We start from the raw sequence: 22938 nt of genomic DNA, 5'->3' as shown, positions 1-22938 counted from the left end.
TGGAAGATAGCCTCACACTCAGCTTAATAAGCACACTATCTGTTCCCATCTTGGAAGACTGCCAACACTACAAGGCACAAAAATGGAATTCAAATGTCCCTGGTTAACTGGGAACTGGTGCATCAAAAGTGTGAATTAAACCATAAGGATACACCCCCTATATTTAGGGAATGAACAGTAGCCATTTGCATATAAGCATTAACATACTAACATAGCCCCAAGAGGCAATAACTAAAGACAAGAGAACTCCTTTATTGACCGCTATGAATTACAACAGAAATCCAGTTTGTTAAGAGTATCCACAATGCCTGTTATGTCCTAGTTGGAGAATTGCTTTTCTCTCTTTTTTTTTTTTTTAATTTAAATTTATTTATTTATTTTTGGCTGTGTTGGGTCTTTGTTTCTGTGCGAGGGCTTTCTCTACTTCCGGCGAGCGGGGGCCACTCTTCATCGCGGTGCACGGGCCTCTCATGGTCGCGGCCTCTCTGGTGCGGAGCACAGGCTCCAGACGCGCAGGCTCAGTAGTCGTGGCTCACGGGCCTAGTTGCTCCGCGGCATGTGGGATCTTCCTAGACCAGGGCTCGAACCCATGTCCCCTGCATTGACAGGCGGATTCTCAACCACTGCGCCACCAGGGAAGCCCTCTCTTTATTTTTTAACGTTTTAAAAAAGAGTTCCATAAGGGACTTCCCTGGTGGTCCAGTGGTAAGGAATCTGTCTTCCAGTGCTGGGGACACGGGTTCGATCTCTGGTCAGGAAACTAAGATACAACATGCTGCGGGACAACTAAGCCCCCATGCCACAACTACTGAGCCCGTGTGCCTCAACTAGAGAGCCCACATGCTCTGGAGCCTGCATGCCACAACTAGAGAGAAGCCCGTGGGCCACAATGAAGAGCCATGTGCTACAACAAACAAAGATCCTGCAGGCCTCAACAAAGATCCCACATGCCACAACTAAGACCCAATGCAGCCAAAATAAATAAATAAATAAATAAAAATTAAAAAATAAAAAATAGTTCCATAAAAAGAGATATCCAACAAATGTTAATTGATGGCGTATGATAATTAATATGTCAGATATTTTTTATTCTAAATAAATTCTTCCTATCCCCTTTGAAAATAGTAAGGATTCAAGCAATATTTGTTAAATGAATGAATGACTAGAAGAAAGAAACTTAAGAGACAAAAGATTATGATTGAAGCAAAATTCACTCATTTCTGTTCATTTATTCATTTAAATGACACATTGTTCTTTTACTATTTTCCAGATATGTGTTAAGCACTGGGAATACAGTAATGTGTGAGTCATTGAGCCTGCTCAGAAGGAGCAAACAGCCCAGTTAAAAAAAAAAATCAATAAGTACAATGATATGTGGCAAATACTATAAGACAAGGGTCCCCAACACCTCCGTCTGTGGAAAAATTGTCTTCCACTAAACCGGTCCCTGGTGCCAAAAAGGTTGGGGACCATTGTTATAAGAGACGCATGTCAGGGCATGACAGGACAACAGAGAATAAGAAGCTATCTAAACTGAGGCAGGGATAGTGATCTGACTAAGGTAAAATTTGAATAATTAATTTCCAACACTGAAGTTTCAAGGATAAGTTATTCTTAACTGTATATGTGCATGTTTGTATGAATGAGTGTGTGCGTATATGTGTGTATGCATTGGGGGGTGGGCAGGAGGAGGGATTTCTCTTTCTGGCAGAGGAAACAGAATTGGAAAAGAAACGTGACAGATTTTACTAGGGAATTTACAGACAATCCCTTCTCTCTCTTTAGAAAAGATGACACTAGAGACAAGATAGCTTAAATAAAATCAAGTGGAATTTAACTTGGGCATAAGAATTTCTGTCAGTGTTTTAACATTGGAAAGGAGTATTCACACAATATTGTGATTTGTTCCTAGAAGTCATTAAAAATGGAATTTTAAAAAATCTATCCTTTTTATTGAATGAAAGATTCTTTAAATTCTATAGTGCTTTACAATTTTCAAAAGTTTCACACACAGAATTTCATATAATCCCATAATAATCCTTTTTTTTCCCTTATCCCTATATTGCCCCTTCCCCTTTCCCACTCCCCAGTCTATCTTTGGGATGTCAACAAGATGGCAAAATAAGAGATACCAGCCTTTTTTCTCCCCACAAATGACAGTAATTAGACAGCTCTCTACAAACAAATATATCCCCGAGAGGGCTCAAGAGTCCAATTAAGAACCTATAGTGAAAAATGGAGAATATCCACACATAAAGGATCACTAGGGAAAGCAGCTCAGTGGAAATGTCTGGAGATAGCTAGGAACAAAGAAGAAAGGCAAGACTAACAATATCAGCCACATGGTGGGTGCCATTATGGTCCCCAATGGCCTACTTTGTGGAGGACCCAGCAGCCTTTGCCTCTGAGAGCCTCTACAGCCCTTACGACAGCTGTGGATTCCCCACAACTTTCATAGCAGAGGACCCCATAAAATTTGTCATCATGGACCCCAGAGGCCTGCTCTACAGAAGACACTGGCAGCCATTGCAACTAAGTAGCCAACAGCCATAGCTGTTATAGACTCACCAGAGAGGGAGATGCTGCTGTACTGCTCCCCTAGAAAAAGCTGCTGTTCCCCAAGGACCAAGGATACTGCACCCCCTAATCTTGCACATGCCCCAGGCCCCAGAGCTGCAGCTGCTCCATGTGGGCCCACACTTCAGGTCCCAGCTTCAAGTCCACTCCATGTGCACATGTGCTCCAGGCTCTTAGCTCTGAGGCTGCTCTGCACACACCCACACTCTAGACTGAGGACCGTAGCTTCTCCATGCGCACCTCAAGCACCAGAACCAACATCACTGTGGTGTCACCAGCATCCTGGGCACCAGAGCTGTTGTCACTCCATGCATGCCTGTGCTCCAGACTTTGGGTTTGTGGCAGCTTTGTGTGTCTCGCACATCAGTGCTGCTGTGGGCTAGCCAATGCCCCAGACCCTAGAGCCACTATCACTCTGTGAGCACTTGGGCTTCAAATCCTAGCTTCATGGCTGCTCCACAGGAATCTGCACATCAGATACCAGTGCCACCACCACCACAAGGGTGCCCACAAGCTGGTTCTGACACCAGCAGGGAACTCCTTGGCCACGTCCTTCATAGGAAAAAAAGAGATCAGGTGGTCTCCGATAACCCTCACCACTGCTACAGATACCCTCAGCATTGGTCATTGAGGGCCCCTGAAATCTTCATCAACACTGACCTCAGCTGATGAAGCTAAATAAGACTGTGCTGTTGGACCTTCCCAGGAGCTGGACCTAGCACACCCCCAGATAGCACCCTCACCTCCACCCACAGGTGAAATCTTTCCCCACAAACACTAGTCCATAAAATCTGGAAGAGGTGACTTCTTCATCAAATGCATAGACATCAACACAAGGCTACAAGAAACATGAAAAATGAAGAAAACATGACACCACCAGAGGAACTCAATAAATTTCCAGTGGTCAAATCTAAGGAAATGGAGATCTAAACATTGCTGGACAGAGACTGCAAAATAATCATTTTAAGGAAGCTGTGATCTATAAAAGAACATAGACAACTCAAAAGTCAGAAAAAAAATGTGAACAAAATGAGAAGTTTAAAAGAGAGATATGTTATTAAAAGAGAACTAAACAGAAATTCTGGAGCTGAAGAATACACTGAATAAAATTTAAAACACAATAGAAAACATTAAAAGCAGACTTGATTAAGCAGAAGAAAGAATCTGAGAACTCAAAGATGAAATTAGGCAGTCAGCAGAGAAAAAAGAGAAAAAAATTGAAAAACAGTAAAGAAAGCCTATGTAATAGGCTTATAGGACATCATCAGATGAAATAATATTCACATTTTGCAAGTCACAGAAGAAGAGAGAGAGAAAGGGACAGAAAACTTATTTAATGAAATATGGCTGAATATTTCCCAAATCTGAGAAGAGATATGGACATCCAAGTACATGAAATTCATAGATCCCATACAGATTCAACCCAAAGAAAATTTCACTGAGACACATGGTACTAACACTGTCAAAAATCAAAGACCAAAAAGAATTTTGAAAAGCAGTAAGGGAAACAAACAAAAAACGAAGTGGACCCATAAGGCTCTCAGCATATCTCTCAACAGAAATCTTGCAGGCCAGGAGAGTCTCATGATATATTCAAAATGCTGAAAGAAAACAATCCTGCCAATCAAAAATACTTTACCAGCAATGCTATCCTTCAGAAATGAAGGAGTGATACTTTCCTAGACAAACAAAAACTGAGGGAGTTCATGATCACTAGATCTGCTTTACAAAAAATGCTAAAGAAAGTTCTTCAATCTGAAATGAAAGGACACTAAATTCAGTAATATGAAAACATGAAGGCATAAAACTCCACTGGTAAGGAAAGTATATATAGTCAAATCCAGGATACTCTAATACTCTAATGGTGGTATGTAAATAACTTAACTCTAGTATAAAAGTTAAAAGACAAAAGTATTAAAAGTAACTCAAGCTACCACAATTTTTTAATGAATTCACAATATAAAAAGATGTAAAATGAGCCATCAAAAACATAAAATGTGGGAGGGGGGAATAAAAGGGTAAAGTTTTTATATGTAATCGAAGTTATGTTGTTATCAGCTTAAAATAGACTGTTATAACTATAAGACGTTTTATATAAGCTTCATAGTAACCACAAAGCAAAATATAAAGGAATCAAAGCATACCACTACAGAAAATCATCAAATCACAAAGCAAGATAGCAAGAGTGAAAGAAAGGAAAAAAGGAAGTACAAAACAACCAGAAAACCATTAACAAGATGGCAATAATATACCTTTACATAATAATTACTTTAAATGTAAATGGACTAGATTCTCCAATCAAAAGACATAAAGAGGCCAAGTGGATTAAAAAAAGGATCCAACTATATGCTGCCTACAAGAGACTTACTTTAGCTTCAAAGACACATATAGGCAGAAAGTTAAGAGGTGGAAAAGATATTCTATGCAAATGGAAACCAAGTGAGAGCAGAATTATCTATACTTATACCAGGGAAAATAGACTTTAATTCAAACACTGTAACAAGAGACAAGGAGGTCAGTATATACAGTTGGCCCTTCATATCCAAAAGCTTTGCATCTGCAGATTCAGCCAACTACAGAGCAAAAACATTTGGAAGAAAAAATTCCAGAAAGTTCCAAAAAGCAAAACTCAAATTTGCTGCACATTGGCAACTATTTACATAGCATTTACATTGTATTTACAACTATTTACACAGCATTTACATTGTATTAGCTATTATAAGTAATCTAGAGATGATATAAAGTATATAAGAGGGTGTGCATGGGTTATTTACAAATATTAAGCCATTTTACATAAGGGACTTGAGCACCCATGAATTTTGGTATCCAAAGGGGGTCCTGGAACTACTCCCCCACAGATACCGTGGGGTCAGTTAACCAAGAGGATGTGTTTTTAAACTAAATATATTTGAAGTAAATCTGATCTGATCTTAAAGAGTAGTGAAGAGTGGTGAGATGAATAGAGAACATGTAGAGTTTGAAGGACGTAAAATTTAGAAAAGCTTAATTTAAAAGCTCCTTGTGTGGCAAGTAGCTATTAAACATAATTTTTATGATTTTAACATAAGTGAATCTGAACTAGCATATGGACTAAGTTTCTTTTAGCTTAAATGACTGGGTTTAAAATGTAGGGGAAAATGATCATTTGGTAAATATATTCTTGGTTTTGAAAGACTTACAAGTGTTTAAAAAATAGTTCTCAAATTAACTGTATCCATATGCATACAGGTTTTCTCATCTTTACCACTGAAGGATGAAAAGAACTTAAATAAATAAATAAATTTCTAGAAACTTACACCCTACCAAGACTGAATCATGAAAAAATAGAGAATATGAATAGACCTATAACTAGTAAGGAGATTGAATCAGTAATCAAAAATCTCCCAACAAAGAAAAGCACAGGACCATATGGCTACATTAGTAAATTCTGCCAAACATTTACAGAAAAATTAATGCCAGTAGTTCTCAAACTCTTCCAGAAAATTAAAAAAGAAGGAATACTTCCAAACTCATTTTATGAAGCCAAGATTACCTTGATACCAAAACCAGACAAGGGCACAACTAGAAAAGAAAATTACAGGCCAATATCCCTGATGAATATGGATGCAAAAATTCTCAACAAAATACTAGCAAATAATATTCAGCAGCACATTAAAAGGATTGTATACCATAATCGAGTCATTTTTATCCCTGTATGTGAGGATGTTCAACATGCTGAAATCAGTCAATGTTATGCACCACATTCACAAAATGAAGGATAAAATTTATATGATTATCTCAATAGACACATCAAAAGCATTTGACAAAATTCAACTTCCTTTCATGATTAAAAACTCTCAGCAAACTGTGTATAGAAGGAGCATACCTCAACATAGTAAGGCCATATATGACAAGCCCACAGGTAAAAATCATAATGGTAAAAAGCTAAAAGTTATTCCTCTAAGATCAGGATAATACAAGGATGCCCATGCTTCCCGTTTCTATTCAGTATAGTACTGGAAGTCCTAGCCAAGGCAGTTAGGTGACAAAAAGAAATAAAAAGTATCCAAATCAGAAAGGAAGGAGTTTTGCAGATGATATGATCTTATATATAGAAATCCCTAAAGATTTCACCAAAAAGGTTAGAATAAGTAAATAAATTCAGTAAAGTTGCAAGATACAAAATTAACATACAAAAACCAGTTGCATTTCTATATGCTAACAATAAACTATCTGAAAGAGAAATTAGGAAATGAATCCCATTTATAATAGCATCAAAACAATAAAATACTTAGAAATAGACTTAACCAAGGAGGTGAAAGACCTGTACACTGAAAACTATAAGAGATTGATGAAAGAATGTCAATTATGCCCTAAATCTAAAACAAACAAACAAAATCTATCTTTACCTATTTATTTGGAAAAAAGGATGTAGGTCTTAGAATTGATATTTAAAGTCTGCTCTTGCTTTGCAATGAAATATATTACTTGTATTATGAATAAGAAAGCACATTTATTGAGCACTTATTTCAGTCTGGCATGTACTAAGTATTTATACCTAGTATACTTATTTTGATCTTCAAAAATTATCAATATTTTAACCCTACAAAAGGTCATTTATCTCTCACATGACCAATGCAGGTTATTAGGGCACTTTACTCACCGTGTTTATAAGAAAAGCCAGGCTGGGATGAAGTGAGAGAGTAGCATTGACGTGTATACACTACCAAATGGAAAATAGATAGCTAGTGGGAAGCAGCGGCATTGCACGGGGAGATCAGCTCTGTGCTTTGTGACCACCTAGAGGGGTGGGATAGGAAGAGTGTGAGGGAGACGCAAGAGGGAGGGGGTATGGAGAGATATGTATACATACAGCTGATTCACTTTGTTATACAGCAGAAACTAACACAACATTGTAAAGCAATTATACTCCAATAAAGATGTTAAAAAAAAAGAAAGAAAGAAAAGCCAGGCTGAAAGAAGTTTTCAGGTAACTTGACAGCTTGAGTTCTGGTTTTTCACCCCTCACATGTCACTGTTAATCACATTTGGAAGCAAGTCCCATGACCAAACTAATGTCAAAAAAACAAAAAAGTACAGTGCAACTATGTGTCAGAAAGTGGGAAAGCTTGAAATATTTGGTGACCACAAAATGGCAACCCAGATTCCTTTTGTTTTTAAATTTTTTTGAAGTATAGTTTATTTATAATATTCCAGGTGTACAGCAAAGTGATTTAGTTATACAGTTATACATATATATTCTTTTCCATATTCTTTTCCATTATAGGTTATTACAAGATATTGAATATAGTTCTCTGTGCTATACAGTAGAGCCTTGTTTATCTATTTTATATATAGTAGTGTGTACCTGTTAATCCCAAATTCCTTCTCCTCTTCCCCTTTGGTAACCATAAGTTTGTTTTCTATGTCTATGAGTCTATTACTGTTTTGTAAATAAGTTCATTTGTATCATTTTTTTACATTCCACCTATAAGTGACATCATATGATATTTGTCTTTCTCTGACTTACTTCACTTAGTATAATAATCTCTAGGTCCATCCATGTTGCTGCAAATAGCATTATTTTATTCTTTTTTTAGAGCTAAGTAATATTGCATTTTGTGTGTGTGTGTGTATGTGTATGTATATATATATATATATATATATCTTCTTTATCCATTCATCTGCAGATGGACATTTAGGTTGCTTCCATGTCTTGGCTATTGTAAATAGCACTGCTAGGAACATTGGTGTGCATGTATGTTTTCAAATTTGAGTTTTTGTCTTTTCCAGATATATGCCCAGGAGTGTGCTTGCAAGATCATATGACAACTCTATTTTTAGTTTTTTGAGTAACATCCATACTCCTTTCCATAGTGGCTGTACCAGTTTATATTCCCACCAACAGTGTAGGAGGGTTCCCTTTTCTCCATACCTCTCCAGCATTTAATATTTGTAGAATTTTTGATAATGACCATTCTGACTGGTGTGAGGTAGTACTTCATGGTAGTTTTGATTTGCATTTCTCTAATACTTAACAATGTTGAGCATCTTTTTATATGTCTGTTGGCCATCTGTATGTCTTCTTTGGAGAAATGTCTATTTAGGTCTTCTGACCATTCTTTGATTTAGGTTGTTTGTTTTTTTGATATTGAGCTGTATAAGCTGTTTGTATATTTTGGAAATTAAGCCCTTGTTGGTTGCATTATTCGCAAATATTTTCTCCCATTCCTTAGGCTGTTTTTTGCTTTGCTTATGGTTTCCCTTGCTGTGCAAAACTTTCAAGTTTAATTAGTTCCCATTTGTTTATTTTTGCTTTTGTTTCCATTACTCTAGGAGACAGATCCAAAAAATACTGTTGCGATTTATGTCAAAAAGTGTTCTTCCTATGTTTTCCTCTAGGAGTTTTGTAGTATCCAGTCTTACATTTAGATCTTTAATCCATTCTGAGTTTATTTTTGTATATGGTGTTAAGAAGTGTTCTAATTTCATTTTTTACAGGTAGCTGTCCAGTTTTCCCAGCACCACTTACTGAAGAGACTGTCTTTTCTCCATTGCATATTCTTGCCTCCTTTGTCGTAGATTAATTGACCATAAGTGCGTGGGTTTATTTCTGGGCTCTCTGTCCTATTCCATTGATTTATTGTCTGCTTTTGTGCTACTGTTTTCTACGGTTTTCATTACTTTGTAATATAGTCTGAAGTCAGAGAGCATGATTCCTCCAGATCCATTCTTCATTCTCAAGACTGTTTTGGCTATTTGGGGTCTTTTGTGTTTCCATACAAGTTTTTTAATTTTTTGTTCTAATTCTGTGAAAAATGCCATTAGTAATTTATAGAGATTGTATTAGATCTGTAGATTGCCAGGGGTAGTATGATCATTTTAACAATATTGATTCTTCCAATCCAAGAACACTGTATATCTTTCCATTTATTTGTGTCATCTTCAGTTTCTTTCATCAGCATCTTATAGTTTTTCGAGTATAGGTCTTTTGCCTCCTCAGGTAGGTTTATTCCTAGGTATTTTATTCTTTCTGATGTGATGATAAATGGGATTATTTCCTTAATTTCTCTTTCTGATAGTTCATTGTTAGTGTGTAGAAATACAACAGAGCTCTATACACTAATTTTGTATGTTGCAAATTTACCAAATTCTTTGAGTTTTCTGGTAGCACCTTCAGGGTTTTCTATGTATAGTATCATGTCATCTGCAAACAGTGACAGTTTTACTTCTTCCTTTCCAATTTGGATTCATTTTATTTCTTTTTCCTCTCGGATTGCTGTGGCTAGGACTTCCAAAACTATGTTGAATAAGAGTGGCAAGACAGGGCATTCTTGTCTTATTCCTGATCTTAGAGGAAATGCTTTCAGCTTTTCACCATTGAGTATGATGTTACCTGTGGCTTTGTCATACATGGCCTTTATTAAGTTGAGGTATGTTCCCTCTGTGCCTGCTTTCTGGAGAGTTTTTACATAAGTGGATGTTGAAATTTATCAAAAACTTTTTCTGCATCTATTGAGATGATCATATCGTTTTTATTCTTCAATTTGTTAATATGATGTATCACACTGATTTATTTGCAGATATTGAAAAATCCTTGCATCTCTGGGATAAATCCCACTTGATCATGGTGTATGATCCTTTTAATGTATTACTGGATTTGGTTTGCTTGTATTTTGTTGAGGATTTTTGCATCTATGTTCATCAGTGATATTGGCCTGCAATTTTCTTTTTTCGTGATATCTTTGTCTGGTTTTGGTATCAGGGTTATGGTAGCCTCATAGAATGAGTTCAGAAGTGTTCCTTCCTCTGTAAGTTTTTGGAAAAGTTTCAGAAGGATAGGCATTAACTCTTCTCTAAATGTTTGGCAGAATTGCAACCTAGTTTTCTTGATTCCTGACTTAAGGATATAATCTGTATCAAAATTTTCACATGTGAGAATATGTAGCTCAATTATGTAATAAGATTCAAATATTTTCTTGATCATAATTTTTCATATTCATTTTTCTAAAGGACACAGGATTAAAAAACTATCCAACGTTTTCTAAACACTGCATAATCGTACACTACTTTTTAACACATTTTAATGTTTTCATCTAACAAAGTAAAACAGTAAAAAGTATTAACTAGTGCAAAGTAATACAATTTTATATAGGCCCAGTATTCATGGATTTCAGAAGTCATAGGATGATCAGTTGATTCAGCTTGGTTAGTGGGGATGGTTGCCTCCAAATCTGAAATAGTGAAAGATGACAGAGATTGAGAGATAGAGAAAAAGAGAGAGAGAAAGAGAGGTAGTGGGAGGGAAGTAAATTTTTACTTAGGGCAAAATCTCCAGGAAATATAAAATTTTGTGTGCTATGAAGGTGAAATTTTGTTAAAAGGAATATCATGACCTCTGAAGAGGAAATGATGCTACAGAAGAGGTGCTGCCCACTCAAGATTGTGGAATAGTGGCAGGAAGCAGATGTCCCTAGGAGCAGCAGACTGTCTCTTGAATTTTGAGCCCTGTGTGAGTACCTGGCATATTTCTGCCCCGGCTCCCTGGTCACTTGTTAACATGGCTCTTGGACTTCTTGTGGGCCTCAGGGAATCACTAAAGGGAAGGAGAAAAGGAGATGGAGAAGAAACAAGAGAAAAGAAGAAGACAGAGAATGGGAGGGGATAAGCAATGGACCTCTGATCAGCCTGATTTTTCATCAGTTTTGACAATTTTTTTTTAATTAATAAAACTGAGTGAAACAGGGAGACACCTTTGTTGGGTTTGAACGATGGGTCTAACTAGGCCCTTGCTGGTGTTGAAATTGCTTTTCACAGAACCCCATCGAGATTATCTCATAGCATAGTAAACACTGCCTCATAGGCACAGAGGAGTAAAGAGTTGTAATTGATCAAGTAAAAAATAAAGGGCTTTATTTAATTAAATTCTGAGTAGATAGATAAATAAGTAATTCAACCTTAGACTGGTAAGTCACAATGTAAGCAAATTTGTGGTTAGCACACTACATCTGTTCCTGATTCTTAAAAGACTTAAGACTTCAAATTTACTGAAGATTAGATGGTGAATTTGTTAGGAATTAAACAAAGCAAGTCATTGTTAGAAAACAGAGAGCAATTCTTGCCAAGGATCTTCTTTCCTTCTCTCTTCATATGTTTAAATCAGCTCAAGTAGCATTTATCAGCAGCGGCAGGATCATTGTTATTTTGTTGAATGTCCCTAATGATAGATTAAAAACTTAAAGTATAATATACTGTTCACTAAATGACAACTAAAATAAGATTCTCTGTGTATGTATGTATATATATATATATATATATATATATATATATATATATATATATATATATTCAAATATGCTAATGTATGTGAAATGTCTATATTGTTAATCACATTTATCCATAGTCATCTATGTATACATAATTCTTGGAAAAATCATATACATATATAAATTTTATAAACATGAATTTTTTTCTCGAATTTCAATTCATTATCAATAATATGGAAGATGATGTCCCTAAACTGGTTTTCAAACTCAGGACAAAGCCATCTTTGGTAACATATTACAGTGAATGTCCTGTTTCTGGAATATATGGGGCCCATTATTTCTGACAACATATCATATTTTAAGAGACAGCAGCTGCTAAATAAAATTATCACACAATATCTTGCAAAAGAATCACCACGGCAATTATTTCTCACTACGACCATATCCCCTTTAAATTGCCTTTCATGTGTCTGTATTTTCTCTCTGAAGCTGTCTTGATTTTACACAAAGCAATTAAAATATATTTGGGAGTTTGAAAAATGCAATATGTAATTTCCCTGACTTCAGTCCTCTCCACAGTCTCCTCTCCCTGACTTCAGTCCTTTATTAAATTAAGTTTAATAAACTTAAAATTTAGACATAATGACTGTCAAAGACATTTTTAATATTTATGGATTTATGCAAATGGAAAATCTCAAAGAGGCATTTAAATTTTAATAAATCACATATTTATATATGTAATAAACAATCTTTTTTAAGAATATAACTATAGTAAATTAAGATTGTTCTAGACAATTCAAAACATACAGTGGTTATATCTATGGCTAATTAGATGTTCCAGTTTCAAGGATGGCCATGAACAAGATCATAATGACTGCATATCCACACAAAGAAATTTACTACTCTAGATTTATATGTGAGCTTTCTCTTTCAACACGCTTAACTTCCTTTAGCTTAAAAAATGCACGTGCATATACTTGTGTACATCCCCATATGTCCCCAGGCCCTCGAGATGCTATTCTCGGAACCGAAGCTAGTTTTTCATAGCTGCAATTCTTTGAGTAAATGGGAAAATCATCCTGACAGAGAATCCCTTAGCCTATGTATATCAGCAATTATATCCATGGTGACATGACCCAAGAAATAAAAATTCAGGAGATTAAAGACTCAGTGGCCTTGAATCCTGCTTCCAGCAGCTAAGAATCATAATTTGATATCTGGCACAGATTTTCCTTGTGACCTATGCCAGATAAGTTAATCGTTTTATGCCTCAGTTTCCTTATTTGTGAAATGTAGTATGAAAATAAATCTGGTCCCAGGGGGAAGAGCTGTTGTTGGGTTTACATGATGAAGTGTGACGTACATGCTGAGTGAATCCTCATTATGAACATTAGGGCCCGATTATGCTCATGTTATGTAAAAACTAGCCAATTTACAGATACATGTAGGTATTGTGCTTCAAGTATAAAAGTGAAGGTCAGAAACATTTTTCAATTTTATTTTTGAGACTGTTTGTGCACTAAAATAATGTAAAGTACAGCTCATAATTTTCTGCATTTTCCTGGGCATACTGTTCTTAGACAGTAAAATAGGATATTAGTTTGACTTTATAATAAAACTGAGCTAAATTCAACCAGTTCTTCATTTTTATTATTTATTACAGTGCCTGTCGCAGGAATGTATTGATTTTTGTGCCGACCTTTGTTTTTCTTACAAGTTTTGTCACGCAGATTTGCTTCTCTAAATGCAGTGCCCTTAGTATACTTTACAAAATATATTGGCATGACATTACAATTTGACCTTTACATCTTCTGAGGAACCAGGCCATTTCAGGACTAAAAGCCATATTTTGCAGTTCATTTTATCCCATTCATTTTCAACTTTTATTGAACTCTTCTCAAAGTGAAGCATGCATTCTGCACAAAACTTTCTTTGAATGTTATGACTGAACACAGGTAGTTCAAATACAGGTTTTATATTTTTGAAGCATGGCTAAGTCATTTTTTAGAGCATGATTAAACTAAGCACATTTATTTAGAAGAAAGAATGAGTGAAAAGATGAAAATTGTATTATGAGTTGAATAAAAATTTACAAAGACACTTGGAAGGTAAAACAGTTACTTGTTACCAGTTCAGAGAGGCAGTGACATGATTTTACATAATTTTTTTTTCAGAGATTCAATGTCCACAGTCTGTGGAGCAATGTGAAAAACTAAGTATGCATTTTTGAAGTTCAATAAACTATATTCTGGTTGCCCATATTCACCCTGAATTAATAACTAGCTTGGAAGTACTTGCCAATAACACAGTTCGGGAAGTACAATGCCTCAACCACCTGGTTTTCCATTCATTTAAAACTATTCGTTGAGCACCTTTTATTTGCTAGCTTCTGCTTATTTGCTTTTTAAAACATTATTGTTAGTTTATATCTTTGGGATATTTTACTTTTAGACACAGGAAATTTTTGTTGTTGTTTTAGATTTTAGGTGCAATAATGAAATATTTCTGAGATTTAGAGCCAATAATCTTTCTATTGCATCACAGTAGAGCTTTAAAATAGAAGATAATTGATAAAATGAGTAATTTATGGATAATATTCCACTAATAGATAATATAAGGCTGCCATTTTCACTTTTCCATCATTTTCTTGAAATTTAATTATCCCTTCTCTAAAATCAAACTTAATTATGCTCAGTAAAACACACTTGAGCTAAAGAAAATTACACAAGATGATCAAAATCAGAAGAGTGTTTCAGAAAGAAAAACTCCATAAGCATTCAAAATATATATTTAAGAGAAGTTAATACATTTATATTGATGCATATTATGAATTGCTGTTACTGGGTATGACAACCCATTTTATTGTATCTACTTAACATGTTTACTTATAAACTTCCTTTTAAAAAATTGTTTAAAATAGCTCACATCCTCTGAGTGGACCCTATCAAGATAGTTCGCCGAGGAAGTTTTTAATCCATAAATCTTTTGTTTCTCAATTTATTTCTGATGCCATTTGAACTCATATTCAAAATGATCCTACTTACAGAGCAGAGTCCAAGGAACAAGGAGCAGGATATGGATGGTTCATTGGAGCCTGTATTTTATAGTTGCCTTAAAGCCCAGTGATATTAATGAGAAAGTGATGCAGGCAAATCATCACTGTAGTCATCAAACTTCCCTGAATAAAGCAGAACCTAAGAACTTGAGGTATGTAATAAAGAAGGGGAGAGGGAGATAAAGTGGATTATAATGGTTGAGCATTCAGAATCATATAAAAATCATTTTTTTATTCTTCTTTACATGAAGTCATCATTAGCCAACCTTGGTCCATAAAGCAAAACTGAAAATTTGAGCTTTTCAAGATTTCTTACAGAGTAACTCCTGACCTCTTTGTTTTGTCCTCTTACAACTCAAAGCAAGTAGTCATGAGCCCTAGAGATTATACTGATAGAATGCTTCTTAGAAAAGTCAAATATGTCATTAGTTTGTAACTCAGTGATAACTATCAATAAGTAAAATCTTATTCAAAGAATATTTTATACTTGTCATTTTTAAACTAAGGAAATAAAGTACCATAAGCATTCACTTTAGTGTCAGTTAAGAATTAGAAATTGGATTCAGTCAATAGTAATAGAGATGAGCATTAACAATAACTTTGGTGTATAAGGTAGGTTTCTCTCTCTCTTTCTTCTCACTCTCTCAGATACACACACATGCACACAAACACAAAAAGAAGTGAAGAGCTAAGCAGGCTAAGATTGTGTTGGTGGATCCACAAAGATATCTAAGTTAACCCTAGGTTCCATTCCCAAAATCACAAGATGGCTGCTAGTGCACCAGCCATCTGTGCAGAAAAGAGTTAACTCAGCAGGCCTGAGTTGCTCGAGCCTTGCATATTCCCAGTAGTGGGTCTGTCTTTTTGACTGGCTTAGCCCTTGACCACTCCTAGGAATTGAAGTCTTTGAGTGTTCTGACTGATGAGTGTTTTGTAGACTTGGGGCCTTTAACCACACTGTACCAGTTTTTGTAGATAAGCTGTATAAACAAGTATAATTTATGGTGAGTACCTGCTTCCTTTGGGACTCTGGAGGGACTGCAGTAAGTCCTGCAGGCATTGTACGCTTTTTGTGACTGAGCCCCATGAAAAACCTGGACACCTAGCTTCAGGCACAGGTAAGCTTCCCTGGTAGAAAACACATTGCTTGTGTTTTCACACGCTGTTGCTAGAGAAATTAAGCACATCCTGTTTAATTCCACTGGGAACAGAATCTTGGAAGCTTGAGACTTGTTTCCTCCAGATTTTGCCCCATGCACCTTTTCCCTTTGTGATTTTATGTTGTATAATTTTGCTGTAATAAACTATAACCATGAAAATAAGAACTTCTGGGTTCTGTAAATCCTTTTGGCAAATCAACAAATCTGAAAGTGGTTTGGGAACTCCTGACACACTATCATATCCTCATTTGAGACATCAGAAAGGAAGATGCACAGAGGGAGAAAAAAAAAAAAAACTTACCTTGAATCTTCACATAACATCTGTTTAAATCTCAGCTTGCTCCCTTATCTTTATCTTCATCTGGGCACGATACCCAAGGTTCTGCTGGCAAGAAAAAGAGAATGAATGTTGGGCAGGAAATCATCTGAGTTTTTGCCCACCCAAACATCAATGTGTACTTTTTCCCCCATATATGGAAGAAACACAACCTTCCCTCAAAGGAAACAACCCCAATGTCTCTGAGAGTTTCTGCATAGAGCTCAAGCCCCCGGATCTTTGAGTTAAATGAACATCTATGCACATCACATCTCGGTGTGGCTGTGTGACCTGTAGATTAAAAATGCTGTAAGAGGAGAATGAGAAATGTATGGTAATCAAATACTACCTAATAGGAATAGCCTTGAGGCCTTGCCCTGGCAGTGGAATATGTTCCATGATTAGCCAGTGGGACAGGCCCTGATGCATTTCTTGCATATGTTACCCACTGTTCATTTTCCTCTGTGACCCTGGCTTTGACCCCTGGAAGAATCTTCTTTGCCCAGTATCTCCTGGCCGTATCTGAGGTGAGCACTGAAACTTCTTGGGGTGGTACAGCACATTCACTCATCCCACCTCCTACCATGGCAATTTTAAATGCCTAACAATTTCTTTGTAAACCAAATTGTTATACCTTATTAAGACAAAGGTTTGGGATTTCTTTGGCAATACAGTTGCCTAAAACTTAGCACGCTTCTGGTCTATTTGTTTCCAATTGTCATGGTTGAGTGCCACATGGATGGGTTATTTTTGTCATTGATATTGCCTTTCATTTATTATTTTTGAAACTATTACCTCAAAGAAAGTCAAAATATTGTTTTTCCCTGCTCTTCAGGAACTTAGGATCTAATTGATGAGATGGTACATCAAGAAATGAAGCAGTAAAAAAAAAAAAGAAAAAGCAACCTATCTTTATAAATTGAAAAAAATAGTGGATCAGAGAGTAGGTGCTACAGTACAGTTCAATTAATATTAATATGGAAATTCCCACTGGAGTAGTCCTGAAAGGCTTCCTGGAGGATATGAAGAGGTAGTCCTGTGAAGGAAAGATATTTAAAATTGCTGGAGGGAAGGGGGAAAGTCCTGCTAAAGAGACAGAATGACACTAGTATAGGATGGCATGCATAATGAAAGCAGAGTATTTCCCCAAGGAAAAAGAAAGCATGATGAGATATGGACCTATAGATTAGTCTCAAAGATGTCTGTGTTTAGAGAATAAATATGAGATGGGTAAAATTTAAGGAACACAGTATTTCAGATGGAGATTTGGCTACACTTGAACTGCTGTTCAAACAAGAGTAAGCGTCCTTGGGGAGTCCTGGGACCCTGAGGCAAAAGAGAGGCGAGCCGGATAAGGTGCCTAGACATTTGACACCACAGGAGGTAATGCAGAATAGAAGTGATCCGGTTGGTATCTGGATGCTATAAGTAAAGTCAAATAACATGTGACCCTGAATTTAAAGCCAGCCTGCTTTTATCACCAGCATCAGTTAATGTTAAGTACCTGGACATTTTTCATTGATATTTCTGAGGCTGTTAAAATGCATGCATTCTCCATCACTTCTCCCAGCCTTTTCTTTCTCTTCTTCCACCTCTTCTTTCTCTTTGTTCTAGACTTTGGCCTTCCTCTGCTCCATCCCCATGGTCCTAGGGACCAATTTGGGGTACTTCTTTTACCCAAGTGTAGTTTTTAACCTAAATATGTTCCTTTTTCTTTATTGGCATCTGTGTTTTGCTTATCTTCCTCTAGCTAGTTTAAGTAGAAAGAGATTCATTAGCAAGCTGGAAGAATCTCCAAGAAGTCTAGCAACAATAGAAGTTAGGAAAAGCTAATCATATTTAAGTTTCTTCTTTTTTTATTAATTTTTATTGGAGTATAGCTGTTTTACAACGTTGTGTTAGTTTCTTGCTGTACAGAAAGTGAATCAGTCATATGCATACATATATCCACTCTTTTTTAGATTTCCTTCCCATATAGGTCACCACAGAGCACTGAGTAGAGTTCCCTGTGCTATACAGTAGATTCTTACTAGTTATCTATTTTATACATAGTAGTGTATATATGTCAATCCCAATCTCCCAGTTCATCCCCCCACCCACTTCCCCCCTTGGTAACCATAAGTTTTTTCTCTATATCTGTGACTCTATATAAGTTCATTTTTACCATTTTTCTAGATTCCACATATAAGTGATATTATACGGTATTTGTTTTTCTCATTCAGACTTAACTTCACTCTGCTTGACAGTCTCTAGGTCTGTAATGAAAGCATCAACACTACTCATTATAGCACTAGGCACTTAGGGTACTAGGAACCGTGTACTAGGATTTCCACTAGGGCTGAACACAAGGCATCAACCCCTCAAGCCACTGCCCCACATGCTTTCGAAAAGAACCAACATCCTTGAGTATACTTGCTTCCACTCATTGCTCTCTTCCTCCTTCTGAGTTCATGTGGTTGTACCTGCTTAGTAGAACCATAGCTGTATAGAAACCTACCTGAAAAGAGATCTGAAAATACTAATTCTTTTTCTTTTTCTTTTTTTTTTAACATCTTTATTGGAGTATAATTGCTTTAAAACGGTGCATTAGTTTCAGCTTTATAACAAAGTGAGTCAACTATACATATACATATATCCCCATATCTCCTCCCTCTTGCCTCTCCCTCCCACCCTACCTATCCCACCCCTCCAGGTGGTCACAAAGCACTGAACTGATCTCCCTGTGCTATGCGGCTGCTTCCCACTAGCTATCTATTTTACATTTGGTAGTGTATATAAGTCCATGCCACTCTCTCCCTTCATCCAGCTTATCCTTCCCCCTCCCCGTGTCCTCAAGTCCATTCTCTACATCTGCATCTTTATTCCTGTCCTGCCCCTAGGTTCTTTAGAAGCATTTTTTTTTCCTTTTTTAGCTTTCATATATATGTGTTAGCATATGGTATTTGTTTTTCTCTTCCTGACTTACTTCACTCTGTGTGACAGACTCTATGTCCATCTACCTCACTACAAATAACTCAATTTCGTTTCTTTTTATGGCTGAGTAATATTCCACTGTATATATGTGCCACATCTTCTTCATCCATTCATCTGTTGATGGGCACTTAGGTTGCTACCATGTCCTGACTATTGTTAATAGAGCTGCAGTGAACATTGTGGTACATGACTCTTTTGGAATTATGGTTTTCTCAGGCTATATGCCCAGTAGTGGGACTGCTGGGTCATATGGTAGTTCTGTTTTTAGTTTTTTAAGGAACCCCCATACTGTTCTCCATAGTGGCTGTATCAATTTACATTCCCACCAACAGTGCAAGAGGGTTCCCTTTTCTCCATACCCTCTCCAACATTTATTGTTTGTAGATTTTTTGATGATGGTCATTCTGACTGGTGTGAGGTGATACCTCATTCTAGTTTTGATTCACATTTCTCTAATGATTAGTGGTGTTGAGCATCCTTTCATGTATTTGCTGGCAATCTGTATATCTTCTTTGGAGAAATGTCTATTAGGTCTTCTGCCCATTTTTGGATTGGGTTGTTTGTTTTTTTGACATTGAGCTGCATGAGCTGCTTGTATATTTTGGAGATTAATCCTTTGTCAGTTGCTTCATTTGCAAATATTTTCTCCCATTCTGAGGGTTGTCTTTTTGTTTTGTTTATGGTTTCCTTTGCTGTGCAAAAGCTTTTAAGTTTCATTACGTCCCATTTGTTTATTTTTGTTTTTATTTCCATTTCTCTAGGAGGTGGGTCAAAAAGGATCTTGCTGTGATTTATATCATAGTGTGTTCTGCCTATGTTTTCCTCTAAGAGTTTTATAGTGTCTGGTCTTACATTTAGGTCTTGTCTCCATTTTGAGTTTATTTTTGTGTATGGTGTTAGGGAGTGTTCTAATTTCATTCTTTTACATGTAGCTGTCCAGTTTTCCCAGCACCACTTATTGAAAAGGCTGTCTTTTCTCCATTATATATTCTTGCTTCCTTTATCAAAAATAAGGTGACCATATGTGCATGTGTTTATCTCGAATTATTTTTCTATATATATATTATTCATTTATTTTTAGCTCACCAGCTTTTTCATTATAGAAAATTTCACTGGGGTGTATGACTTTCTGTGGCCATATTGAGCTAATAGGTTTTGTTTGTTTACTTTAACATAATCAAAGAAAATATTAGAGAACCAAGAAAATATACACTTGCTGTTTCTTTCTGCCAAAAGTTTTTTCACTCTGGTCTTTAATGCATTATATTTTCTCTGTTGACATCTCAACAACCATAACATTATTTTATTTTTCAATCTGGAAATACAAAATACAATGATATCTTTGTGTTTCCAGAAATGTGTTATTTGTCTTTGGATTCCAAGTATTTTATATCTATCATCTATCTATCTATCTATCTTTATATATATACACCTATATCTCTTGTTCTCTCTCTCTGTCTCTCCCTCTCCCCATGCCTCTTTTTTCTCCCACTGTCACAATATGAGAAACATAGTTATAATTACACTAGTGGCTCTCAAGCTTTTTCACTCCATGGATTCTCCTTTTAATCAACAAGAAGAAAAGAAGAAGAAAAAGAAAGAGGAGAAGAAGAGGGAAAAGAATAGGAAGAAAGGGAAGGGGAGAATGAGAAGAAAAATAACAGGAACATGAAATAAAAAGGACAGGAGGAGAGTGGTAGTGGTAGTGGTGGTGGTGGTGGTGGTGGTAGTGTAGTGGTGGTGGTGGTGGTAGTGGTGGTGGTGGTAGTGATGGGGTAATTGTAGTGGTGTTGGTGGTGGTAGTGTAGTAGTGGTGGTGGTGGTAGTGGTAGTGGTAGTGGTAGTGGTAGTAGCAGTGGTAGTGTAGTAGTGGTGGTGGTGGTGGTAGTGGTAGTGATGGTGGTGGTAGTAGTGTATTGGTAGTGGTAGTGGTAGTGTAGTAGCGGTGGTGGTAGTGTAGTGGTGGTGGTAGTGGTAGTGGTATTGGTAGTGATAGTAGTAGTGATGGTGGTGGTGGTAGTGGTAGTGATGGTGGTGGTGGTAGTGTATTGGTAGTGGTCATGGTAGTGGTAGTGGTAGTGTAGTAGTGGTGGTAGTGGTAGTGGTAGTGGTAGTGGTGGTGGTAGTGTAGCAGTGGTGGTGGTGGTAGTGGTAGTGGTGGTGGTAGTGGTAGTGGTATTGGTAGTGATAGAAGTAGTGGTGGTGGTGGTGGTAGTGGTAGTGATGGTGGTGGTGTAGTAGTGGTGGTGGTGGTAGTGTAGCAGTGGTGGTGGTGGTAGTGGTAGTGGTAGTGGTATTGGTAGTGATAGAAGTGGTGGTGGTGGTGGTAGTGGTGTGGTAGTGGTAGTGATAGTGGTAGTGTAGTAGTGGTGGTGGCGGTGGTGGTGTATCAGAAGAAAAGTCTTCACTCTCCTTCTGTCTCAGTGTATACACTTATCTGTGTTTTCATTAATCATTACCTTCTACCCTCTTTCATTTGCAGGTATGTCACATCCTTCTCAAAATCTAATACTTGGCTTTTTTGGTGAGGAGATCTTTTCCCATCTCCTCTATTACCATGGCTCTTGCCTCATGGGTCATCCTCTAGCTCATCTGTGACTCCAAATTTCTCACTCTATTATTTCTTTCCTCTCAAAAAGTAAACATTTCCACCTTTCCATCATCTCTGATAAACAAATACACAGACCATTTTTACCTTACCTTTAGATACCTGTAATGTACTATGGCTACAAAATCTTTTTCCTTCACAGCCAAGGTTCTAAACACAGGATTTTCCTCTTCCTATTTCACATTCCTATTCCCATTTGTTTTTCGACTCACTGATATATGTATGGCTTCCAATTCAACTAGTCAAGTGGAAAATATTCTCAGAAAATTTCAAGTGTCCCCAAGTTGCCAAATCTCAGGCACACTTTTAAGTTGGGATCTTCTCTCCTTGACAGCATATAGTGCTGTTAGATTGCTTCACATTCCAACTCTTAAATGCATTTATCCCCAGCTTCCATGAACTAGTGTCTCATGAAACAGTATCTCAAGATTTTTCTTCTGTATTTCTGGACAGTCTTTCTCAATTACATTTCTGGGCTCTTTTTCTTTCACATATTATTTATAGTTGATATTGCATTGCATTTTTTTTCTTGATTCAATTTTCTTCTCAGTCTTCAAGTTCTCCTTAAGTGATCTTATGCATATTCATGAGCTGATAACCAATAAATGTATACTATTCCTCATAATTGAAACAGTTTTAAACTGGTGTGTCTGTGTATGTATACATATATACGTGTATACATATGTACATATATATACTATATATATACATATACACTGGCCATACACACATACACACACACATACATTGAGCAGCTTTAACTGAATGTCTAACAGAAAGGTCACCCTTAGGATGTCCAAAACTGAACTTTACACCCTCTTTCACTGTCACCCTCATTGCCACTCTCAATATTCTCTATTCTCAGTATTAAGGGATTGTCAAACAATTTATTCAGTATTTCAATCAGTGGAAATAATCCCTCTTATTTATTCTTATTTATTCTCCCCTTTCTTTTTCTTGCAGTCAGTCTTAAAGTCATGTATGCTCCATTTCCAAAAGATCAT

General features: G+C 36.6%; 1 long non-coding RNA gene across 1 annotated transcript; it reads left to right on the top strand.

Moving 5' to 3' along the window:
- The first annotated feature begins 11888 nt into the window (after positions 1-11888).
- On the top strand, positions 11889-17254 carry LOC309629473. The gene is made up of 2 exons (XR_014245088.1): positions 11889-12400; positions 12439-17254. It is a non-coding gene; the product is annotated as an uncharacterized lncRNA (long non-coding RNA).
- Positions 17255-22938: the final 5684 nt, after the last annotated feature.

Source organism: Balaenoptera borealis (assembly GCF_965194805.1).
Source record: "Balaenoptera borealis genome assembly, chromosome: 5".
NCBI classification, from domain to species: domain Eukaryota; kingdom Metazoa; phylum Chordata; class Mammalia; order Artiodactyla; family Balaenopteridae; genus Balaenoptera; species Balaenoptera borealis.
Note: the sequence above shows the minus strand (reverse complement) of the source record. Positions and strands in the feature narration are given on the sequence as shown.